Source organism: Schistocerca nitens, chromosome 1 (assembly GCF_023898315.1).
Source record: "Schistocerca nitens isolate TAMUIC-IGC-003100 chromosome 1, iqSchNite1.1, whole genome shotgun sequence".
NCBI classification, from domain to species: Eukaryota; Metazoa; Arthropoda; class Insecta; order Orthoptera; family Acrididae; genus Schistocerca; species Schistocerca nitens.
The window spans coordinates 748,757,220-748,776,499 of record NC_064614.1 but is presented as its reverse complement, the minus strand read 5'-3'; the positions used below and the strand labels follow the sequence as shown (position 1 = coordinate 748,776,499).

The 19,280-nt window shown below is 43.6% G+C and overlaps 1 protein-coding gene across 3 annotated transcripts in view; it reads left to right on the top strand.

The window, feature by feature from the left end:
- The window catches only part of LOC126260556 (organic cation transporter protein-like), a 667,093-nt gene that overhangs the window by 502,079 nt on the left and 145,734 nt on the right, over window positions 1–19,280 (top strand). Inside the window, exon 1 of one of the 3 annotated variants that reach the window (XM_049957909.1) lies at window positions 10,884–11,019. The exons of the other annotated variants lie outside the window; for them this stretch is intronic. The gene's annotated coding sequence lies outside the window, so the exon portion shown is untranslated. Of the gene's footprint in view, window positions 1–10,883; window positions 11,020–19,280 lie in introns of those variants that run through there. 3 annotated transcript variants of the gene reach the window in all.

Below are 19,280 nucleotides of genomic sequence, written 5' to 3'. Positions count from 1 at the left end.
GATGAAGATGCAAAGTTAGTTCTTTTTGCTGATGATACAAGTGTAGTAATAACATCCCAAAACCAAGAACTAAGTGATGTAATTGTAAACGATGTTTTTCACAAAATTATTAAGTGGTTCTCAGCAAATGGACTCTCTTTAAATTTTGATAAAACACAGTATATACAGTTCCGTACAAAAATGGCACAACTCCAGTAATAATTATAGACTTTCAACAGAAGTCTGTAGCTAAGGTAGAATTTTCAAAAATTTTAGGTGTGTCCATTGATGAGAGGTTAAACTGGAAGCAACACATTGATGGTCTGCTGAAACGTCTGAGTTCAACTACATATGCTATTAGGGTGCGAGGTGCCGGGGCTAGCAGTGTATTTATCACTAAATTCTACTAGAATCCACATATGTAAATCATGCTCTAAGCCCCCCCTATTCTAACTCCGACTTTTGCTGTTGCACAAGGATAAAAAAAAATACGCGAACTGACTCTAATCAACCCTGCCAGTGGAGTAGAAGAGAGTTTGGCACCTGCAATAATTTAATTTTATAAATAAGTTAAATAAACAAAGGTTTCATTAGCATAGTGAGGAATGATAGGGTTGCTCTATCGATTAACAGAATGAAAGTTCTGTCCAAAATAACAATATGATTTATTAAGACTAAACACTGAATAGTAAAAGAAACACAGGAAATATAATACATCAAATTGGCTCAAATTTGGAGATTCATACAAACACTGTAAAGGTGAAGTTGTCCCTAAACTAGATCGTGAGGTTTAAGACGAGGTGGTATGTGGAGCCAATTCCTTTCCACTCAAATCTCAAGAGAGACACACAGCTAACCCAACAGTAATTGTTGCTACTCGAAACAGAACAGAGTTAGAAAAGGATGAACAGGCGCGCTCTGCTGAGCTCTGATTGTCACCTAGGAAAATCCCTATCTGCCGGTGCTGCGGACGTACATTACCAAACGGTCTTCTTATCTCCCAGAACACGATCTGGCGTACCGCAGGCGAGGGCTGGTTGCTTCGACGTCCTCGACCGAAAGGCGACTGCCGACTCTCCACAAGAGCACCCGTACAGGCCGAACACAGAACATTTCCGCCCCCACGACAGTGGCCGAGGTTAAACGTTCCAATCAGCAACTCGAAAACCGGCGGAAATTCCACTCCATTGTCGGAGCACTACCATTCCACCAATGGAGATTCTTGGCGCCAATTTCTGTGCTGATTTTGCTACGTCACGGCGCTATGCCCTGAGCAAACCAATCACCGTTACTATTTTGCAGAAAGTGCGGGAATTTTCCCGCCACAACTGCCAGGGTACACAAGTCATTCCCACGCCTCGCTGGTAGCCCGCCAGAAAGTGTTTTCGCTAAGTTTCTCCGAAGTAACGGAACCTCTAGCCCAGCCGCTACTTCACACCCCAGCGGGCGTGTCTCTTGACAATGTCGGCGTCTGCAAAGCATTCACTCGACTGCCTCACACACGTCGGCTTAACCCGCCTGTCACCGGACCACCCGGGTGACGAGAGACGCTGCGTGGGAAGTCCGCGTGTGAAGGAATAGCAGCCCTCCACCGCATGCAAATAGAGAGGAGAGTCGTAAGATAGAAATATGAGAGGGGGCTCATGCCACCTCTCAAGGGTTATTGCAAATTTTGGTGATAAGAATCTCAGTAAATTAGCTTACTATGCCTACTTTCATTCACTGCTTTCGTATGGCATCATATTCTGGGGTAATTCATCATTGAGTAGAAAAGTATTCATTGCTCAAAAACGTGTAATCAGAATAATTGCTGGAGCCCACCCACTGTCATCCTGCAGACGTCTATTTAAGGATCTAGGGATCCTCACAGTAACCTCACAGTATATATATTCAGTTATGAAATTTGTTGTTAATAATCCAACCCAGTTCAAAAGTAATAGCAGTGTGCATAGCTATAACACCAGGAGAAAGGATGATCTTCACTATGCAGGGTTAAATCTGACTTTGGCACAGAAAGGGGTAAATTATGCTTCCACAAAAGTCTTTGGTCACCTACCAAACAGCATCAAAAGCCTGACAGATAGCCAACTAACATTTAAAAATAAATTAAAAGAATTTCTAGAGGACAACTCCATCCACTCATTGGCTGAATTTTTAGATATAAATTAAGGGGAAAAAACTACAACAACTTAAACATTAGTGTCATGCAATATTTTGTGTAATGTAATATCTTGTACAGACATCTTTTATTAACCTGACACGTTCCACATCATTACGAAGTGTCGTATTCATAATCTATGGAACAAGTATTAATCTAATCTAATCTAATCTGACGGCATAGAGGTCGAGGACTCTTGGAACGAAAAGTATATTCTGCGAATGGCCTGGCTTGCCAGTCCTTCAGACTTAAATCCCACCGTCAGTGTGTGGGATGCGTATTGTAGCACGTCCACAACAACCAACAACCGTCCAGCCGTTATCAACCGCCCTGGTGGAGGACTGGAACACCCTACAACAAGAACTTACCAACCTTGTGGCCAGTATGGAAGCATTTGCAGAGCATGCATTGCCTTCCGTGATGGTCACTCACTCTAGAAGAGCCATGCCGCACCTTTTCTAACGTCCACGAGGCCGTCGCGAATCGCGGTGACTTAGTCGCGATTATTGACTTCGAATAAGTGCCATTTCTGTTCGTCTCATTACGTATTTCTTTCAATTACTTTCTGTAGTATATTGTGGCAGTTCTTTACAACTGTGGTCCAGATTTCATGGAGCTATGCTACTTGGCAGTGACATCATGCGAAAGCTACTTCTATCATTAAGTTTTGCGCACCAGCGTATATGTGGCCTGTTTTCACAACTGTGTTAATGTGTCAGGATTGGCCAGGAGGGGAAAGCAGTAGGCACCCGTTGAGGTGAAGAATAAAACATAGTTTAACCTGTGTCAAGTTTTAATGCCGTAAGAAGGAAAGGCAGGCCTGGAGAAGCCGGCGAGTCTGAATGGGCGCCAGCCCAAGAGAAAGGAAGGAAGGCGTCTAAACGGTGGTTCTGTCCGGTTCTGTGCAACGCGACTGACAAGGGGAGACCAACACGTTTGGAACGCGGATTTACTTGAATCTTCGTACACTCGTAGTACTCCATTAGGACAACAAAATGTGTAAGCAGTAGCGCGAACTTCTCAAGCGTTATTGAGAAAATCGCAAGATAATTTCGGTCGTCAAATATATACCTGTGCGTGGCCGTTTTTGCCATGAAGCGGCGGCAACCTAGTGGGATGCCGGCATGGTAGCTCAGCGTGTTCGGTCAAAGCGTTAGCTGCCCTCTGTAATAAAAAAACTGAGTTAATCCATCAACAACGCACAGAAACGGGTGTCTTGCGACATCCGCCTCGAGCAGATGCAACGAACGAAAACGAAAAAAAAAGGTGGGTAGCGTTCAAGCCCCGTAATCGCTAGATCGAGTCCCGTTCGTCAGTTACTTTTTATATCTAACACAGTCATTTTGTTTACTATTTATATTACAATTAATATAATGGGAAAAATACGTGTAATCGGATGAACTTTTATTAAATTTACAATGTTATTTGACAGTATACAAATTGTTATTAGCAGAAATAATATATTCATAACTATCCACTAGTAAAAGATCAAACTCATAAAGTGATACTGAAAACGTATGCTTGTCAGTGTCTCAAAATTGTTCGTATTTAATCGAAAAAGAACGAGAAATTGCTTCTCATGAAGACGCTATTAAAATACACTCGATACTGCATGATTAATTATCAGCGCCGATATTTGAGGAAATACTGCGTTATGCATGGTTTGCTTCCAAATTATCAGCTGAAAGAGTGGTTTTTGAAAATGTTAACGAGGTTTGTTTTTCCACGGAAAACCTCAAAAGACCTTACGTATGCGGAAACAGCATTTATTCAATGGAGCTGGTGCCGTTTAAATTTGTTTTCCATGTTTTTACGAAAAATACATCCTGCCATTGTACTCGTAATTGCGAAAGCGGCGATTAATTGTACATCTTTCGAAAGCCGTATGTGCCGGTCAAAACTTGGGAGGTAACAAGTAGTTTCGGGCTCCTTTCAGATATAAGGGATTTCTCAGATGACGGACAAGCGTACATTTTCAGTATCACTTTATGTGTTTGGCCGTTTACTAGTCGATAGTTATGAATATTATATTATTTGTGATAATAACAATTTGTAGACTGTCAAATGACATTGTAAATTTAATAAAAGTTCATCCGATTACACGTATTTTTCCCATTATATCAATTGTAATATAAATAGTAAAAAAATGACTCTGTTAAAAATTAAAAAAAAAACCGACGAACGGGACTCGATCCAGCGATTACGGGGTTTGAACGCTACCCACTATTTTTTTTCTTTTTTTCGTTCTTGATCGTTGTGTTTGCTCGTTGCGGACGTCCAGGACATCCGTTTAAGTTCGTTTGTTGATCCTTATACTCAGTTTTTTATTGTAGAGGCCAACCAGCTCTCTGACCGAACACGCTGGACTGGAAAACCGTGGCCTGGTCAGGTGAGTCCCGATTTCAGTTGGTAATGAAACATCCCCTTTGAACAATTATACATGACTGCTTAAACTGACACACAAAATTTTTTAGCGCAGCGCAATCTGACTTTCAATAATCCCTACAAAAGAATGGCCCTGTCTAACATTAACCTATACCTTTCACAAATCACTTACCTCACAAAAATCTTCGTTACTCGAACTACTGCAATACAGCGAGCGCCACTACTGCCAGCTAAATAAAAGATTCAAACTACGGAAGGCACTAACTACTGATACGCATAGTTAGCAAATGAAAGATTTTAATAGAGAACAAACAATGTATTTGTTGTGTCGATTCCCTAAGGTCTCGACACAATGAGTGGCTAGGTGCACGCGAAACTAACGCAGACGGGCGTAAATTCTGAAACAGGAGACTGGATGAAAAACTATAAAGAAAAGAAGAGAGATTGTCATCTACTTAACTTTTAATAATGTTCTTCTTGTTGAAATACATCTCTTGCATAGTAGTAAGCAATTAGCAATGATACACCTGGCGCCTTGCTAGGTAGTAGCGATGGACTAGCTGAAGGCTATTTAATATGTCTCTCGGCAAATGAGAGGAAGACGTGATACGTGTGGTCGCAAGCTATGTCGTCCGTACAACTGGGGCGAGGTCATGTCCGTGTCTTGTGACCTGCCCTGTGGTGGCGCTACGTTTGCGAATACACAGTGGCGACACGCGGGTCCGACATGTACTACAGGACCGCGGCCGATTTAAGTTACCACCTAGCAAGTGTGGTGTCTAGCGGTGACACCACAGTATTTACCTTAATAGTCATCAAATGTCATAATATATATAGCAGTTCATGACATCCAGTCTTACAAATTTCAAAACTCCGCCACCTCTCCCCACATCCACCACTGCTGGCGGCTCACCTCCAACTGCGCAACGCTACGCGCTGTTTACAGCCAACTGCCCAATACTACAATGGCAGACAACAATGCAAACTAGCCACAGACTGCACACAGCACAGCCAGTGATTTTCATACAGAGCGCTACGTGGCGTTACCAATATAAAAACCTAAACAGCCTACTTACAGTAAGAGCTCATGGTAGGGGTCGTGTATAGCGCACATCCCACGAAACCATGGACCCAAGTTGTCAACAAGGCACTGTGAAAGCTGGTGATGGCTTCATAATGATTTGAGCTATGTTTACATGGAATGGACTGTGTCCTCTGGTCCAACTGAGCCGATCACTGACTGGAAATCGTTACATTCGGCTACTTGGAGACCATTTGCAGCCATGCATGGATTTCATGTTCCAAACAACGATGTTGGGCCACAATTGTTCGCTATTCATCTGAGACACATTCTTGACAATTGAAACGAATGATATGGCCATCCAGATTGCCCGACATGAATCCCATCGAACATTTATGGCGCATATTCGAGAGGTCAATTCGTGCACAGAATTCTGCACCGGCAACACTTCGGCAGTTATGGATCGTTACAGAGGCAGTATGGCTCCGTGTTTTTACAGGAGTCTTCCAACGACTTGTCGAACACATGCGACGTGGAACTGCTACAGTACGCCGGTCAAAAATAGATCCGACACGATATTGATAAGTGTCTCACGACTTTTGTCACCTCAGTGTATACATCTACATTATTACTCTACAATTTACAATTAGGTGCATGGCGGAGAGTCATCAAACCACCTTCAAGCTATTCTCTAGCGTTCCGCTCATGAACAGCGCGCGGGAAAAACGAACACTTAAATCTTCTTGGGCGATATTTGATATCTCTTATTTTGTTATGATTCATTTCTCCCTGTGTAGGTAGGCGCCAACAAAATATTTTCACACTCTGACGAGCAAGTTGGCGATTGATATTCCATGAGCAGATCCTGCTGCAACGAAAAATGTTTCCGTTTTCATAATTGCCACTTCAATCCGCATATCATATTCGTACGACTCTCTCCCCAATTTCGCGATAATACGAAACGAGCTACTCTTCTTTGACCTTTCTCGATGTCCTCCATCAATCCTAACGGATGCGCATCTCACACGGCACAGCGGTACTCCAAAAGAGGGAGACCAAGCTTTGTGTAGTAAGTCTTTTTAGTAGGCCTGAAACGTTTATTAAATGTTCTGTCAATAAATCAGTCTTTGGTCTGCTTTCTCGACAACTTTGTTTGTATGATCGTTCCAATCTAAATTATTCGGAATTGTAATCCGTAAGCATTTAGTTGAATTACAGCAAACAGATGTGTGTGATTTATCGTGTAGCCGAAATTTAGCTATTAAGCAGGCTGTCATAATGTTTTGGCTCATCAGTCGAGGTGATCTGACGTATAATGGATTCGGGTTTAGTGTTGCAAATAATTGCCTGTTTTCTGCAGCATCTACAGAATCTGAAGCATAGGAAGTAGTTCAGGGACACTAGTTTCGTCGTTTAAAACTTAACAGAATATTTAAAGAAGATTATAAAATTCGTGACTTACGTGAAGAAGGAAATATTTCAGTTCTATGGATGTGTTCTAATGAGATACTGCAATCTTGTGCTTATACGATAGTTGCCTGCTTCCGAGACTTTTACAGTATACAGACCGATCGGTACTTCTTGCTCAACTACGCCACTGCGGACGACTCAAACGACAGGAATCTTCAGGCACGCGTAACTTCTGTTTTTCCATCAGTCTTCTGACTGGTTTGATGCGGCCCGCTAGGAATTCCTCTCCTGCGCCATCTTTTCATATCAGAATAGCATTTGCAGCCCACGTCCTCAGTATTTGCTGGATATCCCCATCTCTGCGTTCCTCTGCAGTTTTACTCTCTACAGCTCTCTCTAATACCACGCAAGTTATTCCCTGGTGTCTTAACACATCTCTCGTCATCCCGTCCCTTTCTTCTTGGCAGTATTTTCCATATATTCCTCGCCGGTTCTGTGTAGAACTGCCTCATTCCTTACCTTATCACCAATCTTGGTGTAGGGTTCCTCGCTGTTCTCGTTTCTGCTACTGCTCATTACTTTCGTCTTTCTTCGATTTACTCTTTCTCTGTCTGAATTCCTAAGGGACCAAACTGCTGAGGTCATCGGTTCGTAGACTGACACACTAATTAAGCTAACTTATGCTAACAACAACACAAACTCACCCATGCCAGAGGGTGGACTCGAACCTCCGGCGGGAGGAGCCGCCCAATCCGTGACATGGCGCCTCGAACCACGTGGCCACTCCGCGCGGCTTTACTCTCTGTTCATATTCTGTACTCATTAGACTGTTCGCTCCAGTAATAGGTCCTGCAATTCTTCTTCAGTTTCACTGAGGATGGCAATGCCATCAGCAAATCTTAACATTGATATGGTTTCACCTTGAGTTTTAATGCATCTCTTTAACCTTTTTTTCTGCCATTGCTTCTTCGATGTATAGATTGAACATTAGTGGCGAATGACTACATCCCTGTGTTTCCTGCTCGTCAGATCCTACGAACGTGTCTTTCTTTTTCTTCAGTCTAGCTTCAGTTATCAATCGCAACATCAGCCTCTCTAGAGCCTTTACCTTTCCTGAAGCCAAACTAATCGTCATCTAAGAAATCATCAGTTTTCTTTTCCATTCTTCTGCAAGTTATTCTTGTCAGCAGCTTAGATGCATGAGCTGTTAAGCTCATTGTGCGATAATTCACGCACTTCTCGGCTCTTTCAATCTTGGGAATTGTGCTGACTATGTTTTTCCGAAAGTCTGATGGTATATCGCCAGTCTCATATATTCTACACACCCACGTTATAATCGTTTTGTCGGTACTACCCCCAATGGTTTTAGAAATTCCGATGAAATGTTATCTGTACCTTCTGCTGCATTTGATTTTGAGTCTTCCAAAGCTCTTCTAAATCCTGACTCTAACACTGGATCCCCGTCTCTTCTATATCGACCCCTGTTTCTTCTTCTGTCAAGTCATCAGACAAGCCTTCCCTTCATAGAGGCCTTCATTTTATTCTTCCGCGTACCCGCTCTCTCCTCTGCATTTAACAATTTCCATTGCACTCTTAATGTGAGCACCTTTGCTTCTAATTTCAGCAAAGGTTGGTTTGAACTTTTCTGTGTGCTAAGTCAGTCCTACCGACAATCATTTCTTTTCTAGATTTCTTCATATAAAGCCTTAGCTTCCCTTCATGTCATTTCGTTATTTAAGTGACTTATATTTCTGTATTCCTGAACTTCCCTGGACAGTTTTGTAAGTCTTTCTTTCGTCGATCAACTGAACTATTTCTTCTGTTATCCGTGGTTTCTTCGCAGTTACTATCCTAGTAATACAGAGGTGTTTGGTTTGGGATGTAAATACCTCGGCGACGTCCTCTGTAATCTCCTAGTCTCAATGTCGAGAGCCAGCTTCCGTGGCCACCAAGACTGTAATAGCAGTCACGGTTGAAATTATTCTTGCACAATATGTTCTCTGCGGCTTCTTTGATGATAAGTATCTCGTTATGTTGATGTACGGGACAAGATTTTTGTTTGGTATCAGTGTACGCAAATAGCTTACCCCGGGACATCGGCTACAATCTTTGCGGTGTATAGAATAGAGCTCTCGATGTTGAGATTGCTGAGATATTCACCGACATATTTACATTCTTAGCAAGCGCAGATGTGGACACAATTTCTGGGGACCTGTAGAAACGGAACCTGGTGAAGGCAGTTGAGGTTATCGTCCAGAGTCCTAATTTTAATTCCAATTTGACGTGGCGAGAATACCCAGGATACTTTAAACTTGATATCGTCTCGAGTAACTTCGTTGTCGTATGCTGTCAGTTCTTCCTGAAGACTCTTTTTGGCTCTTGAAATAACAATTACGAAACTGAACCGTATTACCTGCACTGATGGAAAAGTATTGTTGGTGTCTACTCCAAGGAAGAGAACGGGCTGTATGACACCCGACCGATTAAAAATTTCATGGTTTTTTCCAGCCCAGTACCCCAGTACTCTAAGGGGGGCGGGAGGGGGGGAGGAATCACTATGGTTGGAACATTGGGGTTGAGATTATTTTATTTCTAGGACAATGTTGTCCGTTGCCCTAGACAATAATTAAAATTTTTTGTATGTGCGTGGGTCTATGTGCATTTGAAACTGTTCTTCACAAGCAACTTTTAATCAAATTGCGTACCTATGGAGTATCGTCACAGTTGTGCAGTTAGATTCGTGATTTTCTGTTAGAAAGGGCACAGTTTGTAGTAAAAATCGCAAACACATGTGATATTTGCCGTTTAGATATGATATTTGTGGTAACTGACTATAAACAATAAAAAGTGTCAGGTCTCCCACGTGAATAGTAAAAGGAATCCGTTAAATTTTGGTTACATGATAAATAACACAAATTCAGTAATACCTGTTGATTACAGTTTCGAACAACTTAAACTGGATCCATAACACTGACGAAGGCGAACCAAAGACTGCGTTTTATTGGCAGAAAACTTAGAAGATACAACTAATCTACTAAAGAGATTATATAAATTACGCTTTTCCGTCTTCTTTTGGAGTATATTGCTGCGCGAGTTGCGGTAACATTCATTAAAAACAAAGACGTTTCTCGTTGCGGCGAGATTTTTTTCACAAAACTTCAATCACCAACTTTCTCCTCCGAATGCTAAAATCTTTTGTTGTCTTCCATCTCGATAGGGAGAAATGGCCATCGTGATAAAACAAGAGAAATCAAAGATCGTACGGAAAAAAATTTAAGTGTTCGATTTTCCCTCTTGCTACTCGACGTTCGAACGGTAGAGAAACGTTGCGAAAGTGGTTCGATGAACCCTCTGCCAAGCACGTGACTATGAACTGCAGAGTAATCCTGAAGATGTGTAGATGTGAGTGTGGTTATGTAATTTGTGTGCTCGAATATGAGTCTTGTGTGCTAACCACTGCGCCAGTACGTTTGGTGCGAGCGTAGTAACACGTGATTCTTTTCATCCGGTGACCTGTAAACAGCGATGTAGCGACGAAGTGTTACAGATAATCAAACGACCGCCACTGGTCAGATGTATCGCAACTACGAAGACACTCAGCGCCACGACGGAGCTTCTAGCGAGCCACTGCCATCTCGGTGTCTGTCTCGGTACCTGTGTACCAGAAACAGGCAGTTGCGTGACGCACCCATATAAATCCATTTTGCTGATTCACGCTCTCGGAAAAAGAAAAAAACATCAGCTGACAGTCGGCGGCGACCAATCAGGCGCCTACGTTACGGTAAACACGATCGTGCTTGCCCTGCGGAGGACAGGGAAACAGCTGGGAGTGGTAGGGCCGCAGGGGAAGACGGGGGGGAGTAGAGCTCACGGGCAGGTGCGAGCCGGGGCGTATCTGGCGAAGAAACGCTCGCAGCTGGCACACAGCGAGCTGCACAGGGCACAGTATTCGCTCCTGCTCTGATAAGATACCGAAGCAGGGCGACAGCGTGTCTCTAGGCTCGATGCCCGAAATTACTGCTTCCTTGTACGCTTGAAGTTTCGTACGCGCCCTGCCGTGTCTGAGGTAAGTCGAAGCCATAGCCCACGTACCGCTTATTACTGCTACGAACGTGCGATGCTGAAGTCTCCGCTTCATTATTGGCAAGCGCAATCTAAGTTTGGCACTTGCTAAGCTTAATATCGGTTGCAAATTCGAATAAGGACGTCACAGACGCGTTTTATCGGTATCGAAGTCGGAGGCTGCAGAATTCTTTTGTCGAACTCGGAAATGGTATTTACGTAATTGTTATTTCTGAATAGTAACAGTACTGCGTAAAAATGTAAGTTTATTTTGGCAAAAAGAATCTTCAGTAGCCAAGATCGCATTAACTCGCCTTTACTTTTGACAACCGGTTTCGTCAGATGTAAATGTCGTCGTCTGGTCTTAAAAAAATAAGTTTTGTTCCTAAACGTGTACATTGTGAGTTAGTCTGATGCCATGTTGTCATCATGGTGGATAAAATGTAGCACTTCATACAAAGGTTTATCAGGAATAAAACATTTGCAGTTAAAAGCGCCGTGTGCACATATCCATGACCATATAGGTAGCGCTCACAGATGATCCTTAATTCTTAAAATTCACAATAACTAGCAATCATCTGTGAGCGCTACCTATTCGGACATGGTTCAAATGGCTCTGAGAACTATGGGACTTAACTTCCGAGGTCATCAGTCCCCTAGAACTTAGAACTACTTAATTCTAACTAACCGAACGACATCACACACACCCATGTCCGAGGCAGGATTCGAACCTGCGACGGCAGCGGTCGCGCGGTTCCAGACTGAAGCACCTAGAACCGCTCGGCAACTCCGGCCGGCGGACATGGTCATGTTCACAAGGCGCTTTTTAACTGTAATTGTTTTATTCGTGACAAATCTTTGTATGAAGTACGATATTTTATCCACCATGATGAGAACGTGGTACGAGGCTCTAACTCACAATGAACACGTTAACGTAACAAAATTTTTTTGAAGACCGGAAGATTACAGTTTTATCTGACGAAACCGCTTGTCCAAGAACAAGACGAATTTATGTGATCTTGGCTGTTAAAAGTTTTTATCAAGATAAAGAGATCACTCCTTCTAATTTCCCAACATGAGAAAATTCAGGTAAGTTTACTTGTATAACAAAACACGCCACCATAGATGCGATCGCTTGTACGGTGACACTCGGCAGATGCATAGCCGGTCCGAATCCTAGTAGTGAATGAAATTTTCACTGCCGGCATTTTGCTGGCAAGGGGCGGAGAGGTGGCGGCGCAGAGTTATCGATCATCGGATTTTGCCCGAATATTGTGGATTAAATTCCAAAACTCTCCGCAGCGAGGGCATGTGACAATGTTGATGGTGATCCGTCCGTCGGAGGGCGATGTTAAACTTGTAGGTACGAGGATCCACCCTCGACCTTCTCTCTCCATTACGTAACATAAACAAAATCCCTCACTATACACACATCCCTTGCACTCCCCTAAACTCAACAGGTACTCTAAACACAACACCCACTCGGTGTGAGGGAGGCGGTGCGGCTATTATGCAGTCACCATCGGGTATCTTGCGAAGCGACCGTGAGAATAAAATAAGGAAGATAGGGCACGTAAAGAGGCATACAGACAGTCAGCTTTCACTCACTCCATATGCGAATGGAATAGGACAGAAAATCTCTAATGCTGATACGGGGGTCGTTGAGCTATGCGAAGTACTGCGGTTTGCGGATTATCCATATAGATTTATTTACCTGCGAGGTATATTAATTTGTTACTGAAGTCAAACTGCAATAACATCATTGATACCTAAAGGTAATCTGTATCCACAAACACAGACATATACGGGCCGTCCCACAAGGAATGATTAATCTTGAGAGATTTGACAGAAACGATAATTCGAAGCAGAAAAGCGTAATAAACATGGATTCTAAAATGCGAACCTTGAGAACTACGAGGACTTCATCTTCGCTAGTGTAGAACGCATCTCTTATGCAGAACGAGTGCTCATAACTCTTACGATATGCAATTTAGTGCCCGTGTTTTTTAGGAACAAGTGCTGACAGCTTTTAAGGTATACTTTTTAGAGACCATGTTTACTACACTTCTTTGCTTCAAATGATTGTTCCTGTCATATCCCAGAAATTTGACCATTCCTTCTTGGACACGTTATGGTTGTACATAAATGCTATCTGATCAGAAGTATCTCGACTTTTTTTGCACCAGTCTTCTGGCTTGTTTGATGCGGCCCACGACGAATTCCTCTCCTGTGCTAACCTTTTCATCTCAGAGTGGCAATTACAACCTACGTCCTAAATTATTTGCTGGATGTATTCCAATCTCTGTCTTCTTCTACAGCTTTTAACCTCTACAGCTCCATCTAATCCCATGTAAATTGTTCCCTCATGTCTTAACAGATGTCCTATCGTCCTATTCCTTCTTGTTGTCAGTGTTTTCCATTTATTTCCCCTGGAAGATTCTGTTGAGAAAAGCCGGCCGGTGTGACCGTGCGGTTCTAGGCGCTTCAGTCTGGAACCGCGTGATCGCTACGGTCGCAGATTCGAATCCTGCCTCGGGCATGGATGTGTGTGATGTCCTTAGGTTAGTTAGGTTTAAATAGTTCTAAGTTCTAGGGGACTGATGACCTCAGATGTTAAGTCCCATAGTGCTCAGAGCCATTTTTGAATCTGTTGAGAAACACTTCGTCCCTCACCTTATCAGTCCACCTAATTTTCTACATTCGTCTCTAGTGCGACGTATCAAATGCTTCAATTCTTTTCTGTTCCTGTTTTCCCGAGTCCACATAATAGTGAACACTAATATGGCGTAGGTCCACCCTCGACCTCTCTACCGTCTTTAACTCTGCTGATGACGCTTTCAGTGAGATTTCCGAATGTCTGTGGAAGAATGGCAGTCCATTCTTCCTCGGGTGCCAAAACCAGAAAAGGTAGTGATTTGGACACTGAGTTTGGAGCGAAGTCAATATTCTAACTCACTGAAAATGTTTTCCAGTAGGTACAGTCGGTAGTCTGGGCAGGCCAGTCCGTGTTAGGAATGCTATTGTCTCACAGATGGTGCTTTATGACAGGGCGTATTGTCATGCTGATACAGTCATCGTCTCCGAACTGTTCCTCTGCTGTACCCAGTACACAGTGCTATAAAATGTGTTCATATCCCTCAGCTTTCAGCGTTTTATTATGCGCAATAAGGGCACCACACCCTGCCCACGATAAACACCCCCTACCACACACATGATGGCAGAAAACGTTCTCCAGCCGTTGATCAAACTCAAACACTTCTATCGGATTGCTACAGGGTACAGCGTGATTCATCACTCGAAATCACTCGTTTCCAGTCGTCCAGCGTCCAGTGCTATCGCACGTTACACAATATCATCTGTCGCTTGCACTGAGTGTAGAAATGTTTGGCTTAAGAGGAGCTGCTCGGCCCTGCACTCCATTCCTTTTAACTCCCTACGCACAGCCATTGTCATAGCTGCGCTGATGGTAGCACATTGTGACAATTTTTACACTCACCCTACGCAATGCTCGACGGTTCCTCTCCACCTGTACATAAGGTTCATCTGGTCTTGGTTTAGTACTGGCGATTCCATTTCACAGTCAGATCACGTCGACTTGGGCTGCTTTGGAAGGGTTGCAACGTGTGTGATGGATTTGTTACTCAGCTGACACCCAATAAAGTCACTGAGCTGTCCTAGCTGATCCATTCTGCTGTTACACTCCTCACGTCCTATTATACTGACAAATTCGCCTTTCGTGACGTCTAGGGGTCAGTGCCGCATAACATATGGATATCTGGATACTTTTTGTTGTGTCTTCGTCGCCACGGTTGTGTCTTCGTCGCCACTGTATAGTCTTGTACGATAGGAATCAACAGAGAGGATGTTGTTTGGTGGCCAGTATCCTCTTTCTACAACACAACTTCACACATGAATTAACAGGGTTTTTTGTTTACGTAAACAGGAAGCTATTTACCTTTAAGAGAATCCATGTGTTGTGGTACAAGTTCTTCCGTAATAGTCCACGGTAGCCTCACTGCTGGTGAAGTAAAAGTCCCGCTATGCGATGAATGACAGACACCAAACTGGAATGCGAGTTGGTGCATCAGTGACTGAGCTAGTCACTGAGCGACTGCACTAGTGACTGAGACTGAGCCCTCTGGTGAGCGGCGGCGATCTAAATACTTGCGGTCGGGAGGACGTTGGCGGAATGTTGCTTGCCTGTCTGTCTTTGGCCTCTCTCCAGACAGGTGTGCTTCATGCAGCGCCTACTTTCGATCTTCTTGCTACATCCTTACCGATTGGTGTGCTGGCGACAGCATACGCCATGACACTTTTGATCTGACAGTGTTTTTAGGATATCTTAAATTGCAGCTACTTTAGACTGTGAAGGTAGTGCTTTATTGTAGCCCTGTAACTTTACATGTGACCTAAGCGTGTGTTCTACTGTAATTGTGGTGCTAAAACAAATAACGCTATACTGAAACTGGTAAGTTAGTAGTATACTAAACGTCCAATTAAAGTGAATCCATAGGCTGTTCTGTCGTGAAACCACAGAGAAGAATTGACATAGTGAAGAGGACAGAATGTGGTCCATAAAAGGCCAGGGTAGATAGGCCATTAAATTTTATGGAAGGCCTGTCTGGGCAACATGAATTTCAAATGCGAAACAGATGGCACTGCATTTTAAGAGTCAGATCACAATGCCAGTGGAAGGTAAGGAGTGGCACAGTGCAAAACGGGTATGGAGAATTGAATAAATCCGGAAATTTTGTACTTCTGATCTTGCCTCTGTTTTATGATAACATTAACCAAATAAAAAGTGAATTTAGAGTACCTCACAGAGTAAACATGAGATACGGTACAGTAAGAAGCAGTGACAGCTTTTGCCACCATCTGAAAAGATAACGTCCCATCAGTACTGCACATAGGGATTCGAAGGAAAACACTGGTTAGAGAATTGTGCAAATGTGTCGTGTGGACGTAATTAGCATTAAACAGTAAAAGATCTTTCCTAACTGTCTGTTGTTGCTAGCAAATGAAAACAAGGAAGTAATTCCACTTTGTTGCTGTTCTTGGGAGAAGTTAGGGGTGTTTCTCTCTCTCTCTCTCTCTCTCTCTCTCTCTCTCTCTTTTTCCCTCACGTCCACGTCTCACGTACAAATGGAGAAAATTTATATGTAGGTTGTTTGACGATATGCTAAGTATTCATAAAGTTCTGACCTGGTCAGATAATGTACATTGAGCAATTATGAGAATCTTAGTTCCGCTGTACTTAGTCGTTTGGTACAAGGTTTCTCTGCAAAGTAATGTCACCAGTTGAATTGGTTGGAGCGCGATCCACCCGCCCGGACTAATGGGTGAGGGCTGTTAGCTTCCTACGTGGCCAACCCCAGTTTGCCCCGCGCTCCCGGAGAGTCATGAATCAGGACCTGTCCCTATGTTTAATAGTCCGTGTCCACATACTATTCAGCGTGCACTTGAACCGTGGTAAGGAATCAAATGCTGCGTGAAACTTGGGCAACACATTGCCGAAATGTTTCCAGTGACTCAGCAGGCATTTGGGAATTAATGTCAAAATGACAAGTTTCTCAGGGGTACAAGGTGTTTCTGGTAACCTGAGATGACTTCAACGTCGAAAATCGCTGTGGACGTCCTCCAATGTCGAAAAGTGAAAGTACAACTCGTGTGCGTGAACTTTCGAACGCAGCCCGTAGAATTAGTATTTTTTTTCATAGTTCAAAAAGGTGAGAAAAGGTCGCGCACGTCAGACTACACATCCTGGACGCTCCACCAAGACAATGCTCCCAGCCACGCCGCCTTCTTGGTGAGGGACTATCTGGCCAAAAACGACGAGATAACGCTGCCCCAGCCCCCTACAGTGACGACCTCGCTCCGGCAACCTTTTTGTTCTTGTCTGGCTCAAGATACCCTTCAAAGGACACCGTTTCGAGACAATCGACAACGTGAAAGTTGCTGCTGCGCCTGTCCCAAAGAACATTTCAATCCAGGCCGTCCAAGACGCCTACAACGCTTAGAAATCCCGCTCGCAAAAATATACTGACGCAAGAGTGTTGTATTTCGAAGAATTTTGATGCATTGTACTGTTCTGAACAATAAATTACTTTTTTTCTGGACTTCGTGACTTTTCTTTCCGGACAAACCTTGTATTGTGTGTGGCTTGTATGACAAAGCCAACTCTAAGGTCACTGTTCCATATAAGCAATAAAAAGCCACACTACATGGCATTGACTTTTTCAGTTTTATTCTTCGTTGCCTTCTAGTGTTTTCGAAAAAGCAACGCATTACAGACATGGATACTCGAGAGGCGACCTACACTTTTATCGACTACACGGCAAGATTCACAGCTCTTAATCAACAATTGTTGCTCGCCTGTTGTTTGAAAAGTCGTCTACCTCTTTACGTTCTGGATTGTATGTATAGCCGTTTTCCTCAGTAAGAAATTTTGAGTTTGTTTGCTCGATCATGTGATAAACCTACTATTCTAGTTCACTGTTTACTGGAATCATAGATATACACTAATCGATACAACAATAGATAGCACCGCTATTGTCGTCTTGGTCGGCGGAGTAGTCTCACTAAACTTGTGTCTGTGATTTGTGGGCCGACCGCTGTGGTCGAGCGGTTCTAGGCGCCTCAGTCCGGAACCGCGCTGCTGCTACAGTCGTAGGTTCGAATCCTGCCTCGGGCATTGGTGTGTGTGATGTCCTTAGGTTAGTTAGGTTTAAGTAGTTCTAAGTTCTAGGGGACTGATGACCACAGATGTTAAGTGCCATAGTGCTTAGAGCCATTTGAACGATTTTGTGATTTGTGGAACCACCAGTCTCTACGGTAACATTTATACTCAGCAAACATCCTATGGTTTGTGATGTGGGCACTTCTTAAATCACTATAATTTTTCTTGTCCGCCTCCGTAGCGTAGCGATAGCGTTACCGCCTACTGTGCAAGGGGGCGCGGGTTCGATTCCCGGCAGGGGCTGGGTGTTGTGTATCCTTCATCATTTCATCATCATTGACACGCAAGTCGCCGAAGTGACGTCAACTAAAGAGACTTGCAATATGGCTGCCGACCCCCCCCCCCCCCCCCCAAGGGCCGGCTAATAAATGCCATACGATCATTTCATAATTTTTCCTTTTCAACTTCGATTCGCGAACGATGCTCGTAAAGACCAACTTTCAGTAAGATTATGTATGAATTTGCTTTTCTCTGACTTTATCATTATGAAACTTCCTGGCAGATTAAAAATGTGCCCGACCGAGACTCGAACTCGGGACCTTTGCCTTTCGCGGGCAAGTGCTCTACCATCTGAGCTACCGAAGCACGACTCACGCCCGGTACTCCACTCCGCTGCAGAGTGAAAATCTCATTCTGGTTTATCATTATGGTCTTGTTGAGCTATACTGTATACGTGAGAGGAAGCAATAGGTTCCTTGAATGTTGTCGCAATATGCGCTTTCGAAATTTTAACAGTAACCTCTGTGATGCAGAACCGCTCTCTTGTGCCGTCTGTCACAAGAGCTGAACGACCTTTCGCATGACGCTCTCGCGCTTATTAAACAAATCAGTGACTGCCTGACACTTGATGAGCCATGCAGTGACGAAACGCCGTGCTCTTCTTACGATCTTTTGTTACTCCTCTACTGGCTGTACCTGTACTGACGCCAGACTAAAGAGCAATACTTACAAACCGGTCGTCAGAGAGTGTTATAAGCTATCTACTTCGTGGGTGGGTTGCATTTCTTTGTCGGCCGGTGTGGCCGAGCGGTTCTAGGCGCTACAGTCTGGAACCGCGCGACCGCTACGGTGGCATGTTGGAATCCTGCCTCGGGCTTGGATGTGTGTGATGTCCTTAGGTTAGTTAGGTTTAAGTAGTTCTAAGTTGTAGGTGACTGATGACCTTCAGATGTTAAGTCCCATAGTGCTCAGAGCCATTTGAACCAGTTTGCATTTCTTTAGTATTCTACTAATGAATCTCTTCGACATCTGCGTTTTATGATACTAGTTTTATGTCGCTTCATTGTAAATAGCTTTATATGCATACTTCTAGACAGTTAACCTTTTCCAGTGGTTCATCATCAATCGTGTACACAAACAGGGTCTTTCGAGCTATAAACAAACAGTAATGGGTCTTTCCAGCTACTTCAATTTACTTAGATGTTCAGCTGCCTGTCCCTGCACCATACATTATCTCTCTACAGTTCTTCTCGCATTCCGCTACGCTTATATGGCGCACCGACTTCCGAAAATGCAGCACCGTCATCTAC